At 37.7% G+C, this 10,965-nt stretch overlaps 1 pseudogene; it reads right to left on the reverse strand.

The window, feature by feature from the left end:
* Window positions 1–2,083: 2,083 nt before the first annotated feature.
* LOC101432010 (peptide chain release factor 1-like, mitochondrial pseudogene) lies at window positions 2,084–3,848 on the reverse strand (annotated as a pseudogene).
* Window positions 3,849–10,965: the final 7,117 nt, after the last annotated feature.

Raw genomic sequence — 10,965 nt, forward strand, 5'->3', positions numbered from 1 at the left:
AACCCCTTCACAATAGACTATATCACCAACCCCTTCCACTACATTTTTCCTCAAAAAAGCTTTCTCTGAAAAGTGCAGCTCTATTGCAGTGAGGTCTGTATATGAAGAAGGAATTTGGCAAGACTGGAAATAGGATGAGTGGAGGACATTCTAGTTGTACATTAGCTTGAAATTACTTTCGTCCAATTATCTTGTGGTAAACTCATCCAAAGAGAAGATAAAATTCCAGGACAAATGTTTAATTGTGTAGAACTGGAACTTTAGGATGGAGTCCCTGGTGCTAGGGAATACTCAATTTGGACCATCTTAATATTTATACATCTTGAAACAAAGTACAAAGCTTAAAGAATATAGGAAATTTGTTGTTTCAACCTCAGAAATTGATGCAATTACATACTTTAAAACTGAAAAAAAGGATGTGTTTTATCACAAAATCCAGAGATCTGGACGCACAATTTAGTCTCCCCAAGATTTTGTGCAGGTTCTATTTTATTTGTAACTCAATTGTCCTGTTTAGTCCAGGAATAAAAGTAGCCATTACTGTAAGCCTAGCCAAACAAATTTAGAATACCTAAAAGATTTTTTTATGGTTTTATTTCGCTTCTTGTTCCCCAAGATAATTTCATAATTTCTGTGGAAATTTCATATTGCAAAGTTGATATTAACAACCAGATATTGTGTAAGCAGTTTGATAACAACTCTTCCACTTCGTTCCGACTCATCTTTTGGGGAAGAACATTAAAAAGTGCTCCCCTATAAAATGTCAATGGGGAAGCATCTGAAGCTAATTTTAGTTACGCAAACTCAAATATGTAAATAAAATACATGAAAGAAGTCTGGAAGGGAATGTATCTTTGATTCAATATAGTAGGCTTGAAGCCCTTCCTTTAAAAGAGATTGAAATCTAAGAAACAATACGCTAAATTCTTGATATTTCTGATGATCCTTTTTACATATTTTGTTTTTTAAAAAAATAACTTCAATGTATACAACAAATAATTAATCCATAGAAGAAAGTATAACGTAGATGTAAAATTCCAGGGATTGGATATGGCTCAAGCAGTTGAGTGCCTGCTTCCAACATGGGACATCCCAAGTTTGGTCCCTGATGCCTCCTAAAAACAAACAAAAAACAGCAAGCAAGCAAAGAAAGGAGCAAACCCAGGGGCGCCTATGTGGCTCAGTGGTTGTGCACTGACTTCCCACATATGAGATTCCACTTCAATCCCTAACTCTGGTACCTCAAAAAATAACATAAAAAATAAAATTCCAAACCTACCCAAAATTTACAGGAATTGGGATAAAAGGAATTACACATTCATTTTTTTTTCACTCAATAGTGAGTCTTAGAAGTTATTTATTCATTCATACAATGCAATTTTATTGAATTTTGATCATCTGTTGTGTGAGAGACATGGGTCATCCTACCTTCACTGGGATTACTGAAAAGAATGGAGCTCTTTTATTTAAAAAAAAACTCACCTTGAAATAGCTCTTCTCTTTAATGCTACCCAGTAGTTAATCATATAGACTTATTGTGTTTTCTTTAATCGGTCTTCTACTGTTAAACACTTGGGAAAATTCTATTTTGGGCTATTACATATACTTACACTTCTGCAAGTGACTTTTACCAATTTAAGCTCTTATTGTCCCTTATAGAATTCCTCACCCTATCTCCACCACCAATCACACACAAACATATTACTGAGTCTCATCATCATAATTAGTTACATTTTCTTTATGGCTTGCCATTTGGCATCTTCATGTGAGAAAGTATCCATTAGCAGGAAAAGGTCATATTCTATAGTCTTACTACTTTTAGTGTAGTTTGTGGACAGGCATCATTGGCATTGCCTGGCAGCTTCTTAGAAATACATAACTGTGAGCCCCAGTGTAGAGTTTCTGCACCAAAATCTGCATATGTTTTTACCTTGTATGTTTTTTAAGTGGAGAAATTTCTAGAAATTGTATCTTAATAATATGCATATTATTTCCAAGTGTGTTAACTCAAGTTTTCCAAGAGAATATATGTATTTACACAAACCAATGTGATTTGCTGACTTTTCATAAGCTATAATAGGCTTCAGTTTACAAAACAAACTTTTTTAGAAACACTTTCTTCTACAGAGTCATAGTCAGCATAGTCCTTAAATGACTGTACAAGTTCATCTAGTAGGAATTCTCCTTGCATTAAAGTTTCAAGATCATGCCAGGTCTTGTTTATTGGGATCTGTGACCTACCTGGTTCTGTGAGGAATTATAAGTCCTTATTTTCTCTGATCTTCCTTTAGTTCTAACCTTAATCTTTCTACCATTGTTTCTTTTACTTGTTTCTTCTTCTATGTACAAGCTGTAAAGTTTTGCATGTAACTTTTTCATAGCCATCTCTCTATTTCTCAGCTGGGATCTCTCTTGTTGGCATTCAGAGACAATACCTGTTGGCAGATGAACTATGTGGACTGTGCCATCTGTGGTATTCATATGCTGCCCACCAGCTCCACTAGCTTGCTTACTACCAATTCTCAAACCTTTGGCATTAATCACCAGATTGTTTTCAGTAGGCTGGAGTAACAATGCTACAGTCACGGTGCTAGTCTGGATGCAGCCTTGCTTCTCCGTCTTTGGCATCCTTTGTACTCTGTGAACACCTTCAAATTTCATACACTTTTAGGTTTCTTATCCCCCAATGCTGGCAGATGCATGTCTAAGCCTCTAAGCCTACCTATTTTACATCAAAAATATTCCTGGGTCTCAAAATTCCACCTTTTAAATGCAGAGTATTAGTGACCCAAAGAGTGCTGAGGCAAAGTACCAGAAAACTTTTGGCTTTTATAAAGGGCATTTATTTGCTGTAGAAGCTTACAGTTACAAGGCCCTAAAGAGTCCAACTTAAGGTACCATAAGAGGTACTTCCTCACTAAATGTCTATTGCCAAGTGTTGAAGCAAGATGGCTGCGATATCTGTGAGGTTTCAGCCTTCCTCTTTCCTCCCAAGGCTCTGTGGGCTCAATTTCTTCCTGTCTCAGCTGTAGTCTGGAAGGCTTATTTCTTTCTGGGCTCAGCTGCTCTGTTCTCTTCACAAAGTCAGCTCTAAACTATCAGGCAAATGTCTCTTCTCTCTTCCAGGGGCTGCAGGATCAAAGCTGACAAGTTCTCGCCTCTTCAGTGTCTCTGTAGTGCTCTCTATTCCTCTTTGTCTTTCTTCTCCTGTCTTTTTGATTGAGTGTCCCTTTATATAGCCCACTAAGGGGGCGGGGACTCAACCCTGCCCTACCCTAATGATGTGGTCAATCAAAGCCCTAATCTTGATTTAATTAAGCAAACATAAAGTCTTTGACTTTAAATCAATCAAAGGGTATCATGCCCAGAGGAACAGGCCAGTTTGCAAACATGATATCTCTTTTTTGTGATTCATAACTAATATCAAACTGCTACATGTAGCATGCTGCTGAGACATATCAAATATCTCTGCAGTAAACAACATTGCTTTCTGACCCTCAACTCCTACAGTTACCTCCAGGATCAAATCATTTTCGTCTGTTTCTTCTGATGCTTCTAGTGAGATATTTCTGTCTGACACTAAGTTGTTTCATTCTCTGCAAGTTTCCTTAAGGCGTCATTCTCACCCTGCAGTAAGCGCTGTCTCCCGCAGCATCTGCTCCCTCTGGCCCAGCAGTTTGGCCACCGTCAGCAGTTCAGGCCCTCCCACCAGCAGCCAGGCTTCAGACCCAGCTTGGTGCTGGAGGAAAGGCCGCACGGTCCCTCGGCCGGGTATACAGGTCCTCCAGCAGCCATCTTCCAGAGCCCACAGACACCGCCGGGCGCCCAGTCCATCCTACAATTTGCATATTTTTAAAAGATCACTGGTTGATCCATGTTCACGTTAAATTTCAAGAAGCACTCAGTTAAGGTACCCAGGCTTAGGATTTTTACTGTTACATGGCATAAATATCATAAATACTTTCTAGCTGTGTGAACATGCACAAGTCAATATATTTAAGTGAAAGAATATACATCTGTAAAATTTGGACATTAATATTATATTATATGAACGTTGTTTTGTTAGGTGATTTAAATGAAGTTATCTTTATAAAGTAGGGAACAGAATAGTGTCATGTAACAATTGCCCAATAGATACTGTCTTCTAATAGTCGTGAATTTCTTATTTATATTATTACTTGATTAATATTTATCTTTGGATGACCTCCTGTTCTTGACATTCACTCTTAAGAATATTTAAAATTTAAATTACTGAAGATTAACATACTTTATGACATAAATTTTGTGCACTGGTATTAAAAGAACTTCCCCTTTCCAAAATTACATAGACTGAAAGCAAAATTTCTTCACATCTTAAATACTTCAAGTTCTTTAATCCTGAAGGAAATGTAATTTTCTATGACACTCATTTAAGGTCAATGGTCTTCAAAAACCTATGGAAAATGAGTAAACATTTAGCCTGTTGCCAGTCAATGCAAATGAGTATTTCTATTGTATGACTTGATGGTGTATATACATATGTATGTGTTTCTCCAGGACTTTTTCAAATGATTCCAGAGGTCAACCTTTAACAGTTCCCTAGGGAGACTTCTGCATATTTTGTAAGTCTGCCTGCCCTCCTTATCCCTTTATACGGAATTAAAATATTCTTGGCTCAGTTTCATTTCATTACTTACAGCTCTAGTAAATTTTTGTTTTATCAGTCAGCTGAGATAGTGAAAAATTGGATGCACATTTATATTTTTCATTTACTAAACACTTTCATCACCTCACCACTCCCTTTGGCTCCCATGAGCATTCCCTTCACCATACTGCATGAAATATTTCATCTCTGGTCAGCACTGGGACTTGGAGTTTATGTCATTCATAAATGACAGACAACTTCATTCTTTAGCTTCAGGAAAGTTTTCCTAAATCTCCACAAGTATTTCAGTATTGCTTCCTTTTTAAAATGAATGCATTTGTGTTAGTGATTTAGAATTCCCTATGGAGAATAAAAATACTATAATTATTACCCCTAGGTAAAGACAGGTTTGGAAAAATGGGAGGAAAAAGTGCTAGAACACCCTATTTGATTAAAAGCTTATTTAAACTAACATGTTCTGGGTCTACTACTAATTTAAGACTTAAGCAGATATATGATTCTAATTGCTACTTCTTTATTAAAAGAAAATATCTGTGACTTCCAATTTTATTCCCACTTTCTTTCTATTTAAACCTTAATCCCATAGGTCCTACAGCCTGTGCAAGTAGACTATCAGGAAAATTTTTAAGATCCCATTATTCTTCTGAAATATATATTAAATTATCTATGTGCTTTGTTTTATAAATTACCCCAACCTACTTCTGAGATAGGAAGTAATGCATCTGAAGTAAACCATCGTTAGGAGAGTATCTTAATTTTCCTGTGTTAGTGAGCACACAGATAAATTTTGCCTTTGGAAGAGTATGGGAGAAAGAGGTGACAATCATAAAAGTGGGGATGAAGAAAACCAAAGAAATTTTAACAAATGTCTAACTGCCAAGTATGGGCTAGCATGGTGGTTTAAAATGCCTGGGTAGCCACAGACACAAGAGAGACCCCACGCAATTGCCAGCTCTTTACCACCGGCTTCCTCCAGATGCTCATGAGACAGTGTGGGCTCAAAGCAGGAGACCTCACAGAGCTTCCCTCAGTCAAGCAGTTGTAAAAATAGTGATTGGCTTTTGCTTCAGAATAGGTGTAAACTACAGAGGTATTCTCCCATACAAAGCAAAACCTCTCTGCTACTGGTGAAAGATCTCTTTCTTCTATTACCATCCCCAGGTCCTGGAAAACTATGGCTGTCACTGCATTAGGAATAAAAGCAATTTTTGTCTGCCTCTGGGGATGGATAATGAAATCTCACAGGCCAAAATCCCAGCCAAGAGTTAGTGACAGGTAAGAGAAGGCAATTACGGGAAAGGAATGAGACACACAGAAACCTACCTATGTATATACATGCACATACACATACAGGTGCACACCTACCTTCACTGATATCATTGGGGAGGGGCAGTAAGCTGCTCTTACCTTGGGTCCAGCACTTCTAAAATCAAAGGTCTGCTGCAACAGAAGAAGAGGCAGGAAAGACTTGGAACGCAAGGTTCCTAGTGATAACCAGACAGAATTAAGCTTTCAGGGGTAGTGCAAGGAAGCTGAGAAAACTCTACCCTTAATAATGATGTTATGAGAATGCCTCCCTACCCCACTGTGATCTTTTACTGAGTACCCAGCAACAATTCGGAGAGAACTCCATCAGTGGTACAGGTTGGTAGTCTTGCTGAAACTGGAAACTAGAGAAGGAACAATGAGATGTCACTCTAAGCATGATGTAGAAGCAATCCACCACTGGAGGAATTTGAAAGCTATGTCTGCACTTAAGGTAACTGGCAATAATAATACAGAAACTTAGGTCATCTACGTAATAAAATGACTCAATTCCTTGTATTTAAGGAAAAGAATTGTATATTTTTGGACAGAAATACGTATTTTTTGCCTTTGCCAATATAATTTTACCAACCAAAGCTATCATTCAATCATACTTTAAAAGGCATGCATACAAAGAAATAAAAACTACCTAGTATACAAAGATACTGTATGGCTGTCCATACAACCAAACAGGATAATCTAGATTTTGGTACTATGAGAAAGGGATTAAAATAACTATAATTAATATATTAAAAGTCTATTGGAAAAAAGTAGACAGCATGTATGACAATATGGGGATTATCATCCAAAAGATAGAAACTATATCCAGCAAATGGTGAAAAGGGCAGATTCAGAAGGTTGTTAATTTTATGAATTTTATTATATTAAAATTTGTAATGCAAGAAAATAAACCAAACACTAAACTCTCCCTCACCCACATACAGACATTTAGGTGTATCATAATCAAATGGCTGAAAGCAAAAGATAAAAATAAATAAATCCTCAAGGAACCTGGAGGAAAGAGAAAAATTGTATACAAGAAACTAAGAGAAAAATGACGGCAGAATTTTTCATCAGAAGCAGTATAAACCAGAACACAATGAAGCAAGATCTTTAAACTATTAAAATAATAGAATTTATTAGGAAAGAATTCTAGATACTGGGAAAATATATTTCAAAAGTGAAGATGAAATAAGTATATTTTTCAGACAAACACACGATAATTAATTCATTGCCAGCAGAACTGTACTGTAGGAAATGTTGAAGAGTTTTGAAGAAATTTCCTCTTCAGGCAGAGGAAATTTATCAAGTGAAAGTATATATGTACATCAAGAAATAAAGAGCATCATAAGGAGTAACATGTAAGGAAATATAGAAGAATTATATATTTTATTCACTTTAAAAGATAACTGAGGGGACTTCTGGAAAGATAGCTTCAAAGTAGATAGGCAGAGCTCAACTATCTCATGAAAACAACCGAGAAAGGGCAACAACCTATCTGAGGGATCTGCTTTGGGGATCTCCAGAACAAGAAAGTGCTGTGCCTCATCCAGGAGGGAGCAAAGAGGCCAAAGGAAAACCATGAGTTACTTGCCCCTATGACTGGAAACTGTACCCGTATATCCCACCCTCAAAGCAAATAGCCTCCGTAAAACTCCTGACTACCCACAGCCAACAGAGTGGGAGGGAGCATTCCCTGGGAAGAAGAGGGGTCTGACAAAGGGTAAAGAGTGGTTTCTATTTCAGTGAGTTTGGTCAGCTGTGACCCCTTTGACTTTCAAAGGGGACCCCAGACCAACCAGCAGTGTAGTCCCAGGGAGAGGGAAAGGGGGATCTGATCAGGCAGGCTGTCATACCCAGCCACCCTGGAAGAGAGGAACTTGGTTAGTGAGGAGGCAGAGGCAGGCACAAAACCAGCCCAGCTCTGGCAAACTGTTAGAATCCCAACTCACCTGAGAGAATGGAGGTGGGAAAAGCCAAATAAGCTTTAGGCCTACTTAACCTGTGGAGTGGGAGTAGCTTAGTGTAGGAATTCCTGCCTTACATACCCAAGGTCTCTGGTCCAAAACTGTGCACCTCCTAAGAGAAGAGATCCAGAGAGTGATCCCATCTACACTAGGTTATCAGACACCAGGGCATTATTTTCTTTTTGTTTTAGGTTTTTTGGATCTGTTTTTTTTTCCCCTATGTCTTTTTTATCAATTCTTTTTTTTTTCTTTATTTTATTCCCTAAAACCAGGCACATCACCTGCGGAGGGCAGGCAGCAGGGTGATTGATGGATGAGCACTGGCTACCTGCGAAGTCCTCTAGGGGCCTAAGAAGGAAGACTTCTTTTCTTGGGCTGATTTGTTTGTTGTTGTTTTGTTTCTTATTTGTTGTCTTTTCCCTTTCTTTATTTCCTTATTTTCTTTTACTTATTTTTTCTACCTACTTTATTTCTTTTCTTTTCTTCATTTTTCTATCCTTTCTTCTGTTGCTTTTCTTTCATTCCACATCTTCTAGTTTGGTCTTCATTTTCTCTTTTTCTCTCTCTCTTTTTTTTTAAATTTCTCCTCATCTTTCTGGCCTTTTACTTCATTCTATCTTTTTCTCTATTTTGTTTCTTATTTCATTTTTCTTATTCCACCTTTTTTATCCTTAGTCCTTTGTATTTTTTTATGATTTTTTTACTTATATTGCTTATTTAATTTCCTCTTTCTTTTACAGTTCCTTTTCTACCTTTTATTATTATTACTATATACTATATTCTATATACTATTATATAATATAATAATAATATTATTATTACTATTATTTTTGCTTCTTATCACTTTCCTTTTCTCTGGTCTTAATATTTTTTGTCAAAGAAACACAGACAAATGTAAGGATATAGAACAAGAGGAACTAAGTGGTAAAAAGGAATCTTATCACACAAAAAAAGCAGCAAAATAAAACCCTAAAGTAGAAAGAGAAGCTAACCAACTGAATAAGCCCTTAAAGATAAACAGATACTTAGACACCAACAAAATTTCTATACCATACTAAGAAACAGGTAGTGTTGGCCCAGTCTAATGAATAAACTAAAAAATAGGGGGAGATGCAGAACTTGAAACAACTAATCAATGATGTACAAACAAATATTATGAATCAACTTAAGACTTACTGAAAAAGGAAAATGAAATTGGAGGAATCATACTACCTGACTTTAAAACATACTACAAAGTTACAGTGGTCAAAACTACATGGTATTAGTATGATGATGGACATACCAAACAAGAGAACAGAACTGAGACTTCTGGTTTAGATCCTCATATATACTGTCAATTGATATTTGATGAGGCCATCCAACCCACTCCACAGAGAGAGAATACGTCTTCAAAATATGATGCTTAAAGAACTGGATATCCATATCCAAAAGAATGAGAGAGGATCACCATCTCAAGCCCTGTACAAAAATTAACTCAAAATGGGTCAAAGATGTAAATATAAGAGCCAACATGATAAAGCTCCTAGAAGATAATGATAATATATGATATCTTGTAGTAGGAAATGGTTTCATAAACATTGTGCCCAAAGCGCAGGTAATGAAATGGAACCTCCTCAAAATTAAAAATGTTTGTGTTTCAAAGGAGTTAGCTAAGAAATGAAAAGGCAGCCTATACCATGGAAGAAAATATTTGGTAACCATCTATCCAACAAGGGCCTAATATCCAGCATATATAAAGAAATCCTACATCTCAAAAACAGGAAGACAACCCATTTAAAAAATGGACAAGTGATTTGAATAGACACTTCTCCAAAGAAGAATACAAATAGCTAAAAAGCACATGAAAAGATACTCAACATCACTAACTATAAGGGAAATGCAAATCAAAAGTACAGTGAGTTATCATCTTATACCCATTAGACACGCAACTATTAAAAAAACAGAGGACTCCAAGTGTTGGAGAGGATGTGGAGGAACACTTATCCACTGCTGGTGGGAATGTAGAATGGAGCAGCCATTGTGAAGTACGGTTTGACATTTCCTTAGGAAGCTAACTACTCAACTGCCATATGATCCAGCAGGCCCACTGCTGGGCATATACATAGAAGAATTGAAAGCAGGAACATGAACAGATATATGCACAACAATGTTCATAGCAGCATTGTTCACTATTTCTGAAAGTTGGAAACAACCCAAATGTCTGCCAACAGATGAATGGATGAACAAACTGTAGTATATATATATATAATGGAATATTACTCAGTTGTGAGAAGGAATGCACTATTGACACATGGGATAATATGGATGAATCTTGAAAACCTTATGTTGAGTGAAGTAAGCCAGGCACTAAAGGACAAATATTATAGGGCCTTACTGATACGAATTAAGCAAACTGAGCAGACTCATAGAGCTAGAGTCTGGATGATAGGTTTAGAGGAGACAGAAAAGGAGTAGAGGGTGGTGAGCAAATGCTCATATGGGCAAAACCTACGATAAGACATGGGGGGTGTGGTTAAGCTTAAATGGGCATGACAGGGCGGTGGACTTGGCCCAGTGGTTAGGGCGTCCATCTACCACATGGGAGGTCCGCGGTTCAAACCACGGCCCTCCTTGACCCGTGTGGAGCTGGCCCATGCACAGTGCTGATGCGCACAAGGAGTGCCCTGCCACACAGGGGTATCCCCCGCGTAGGGCAGCCCCACGCGCAAGGAGTGTGCCCCGTAAGGAGAGCCACCCAGCGTGAAAGAAAGTGCAGCCTGCCTAGGAATGGTGCCGCACACACAGAGAACTGACACAACAAGATGACACAACAAAAAAGGAAACACAAATTCCCATGCCGCTGACAACAACAGAAGCAGACAAAAAAGAAGATGCAGCAAATAGACACAGAGAACAGACAACTGGGGTGGGCGGGAGAAGGGGAGAGATATAAATAAATAAATAAATCTTTAAAAAAAAAGAGATGGGTATGACAGTAGTGCAGTGATGTGATTGGGTTTGGCAGTGCTGGTCTATGTGGAGGGTGGGGGGGAGGGTGGCTTGTTTTGG

Source organism: Dasypus novemcinctus, chromosome 15 (assembly GCF_030445035.2).
Source record: "Dasypus novemcinctus isolate mDasNov1 chromosome 15, mDasNov1.1.hap2, whole genome shotgun sequence".
NCBI classification, from domain to species: Eukaryota; Metazoa; Chordata; class Mammalia; order Cingulata; family Dasypodidae; genus Dasypus; species Dasypus novemcinctus.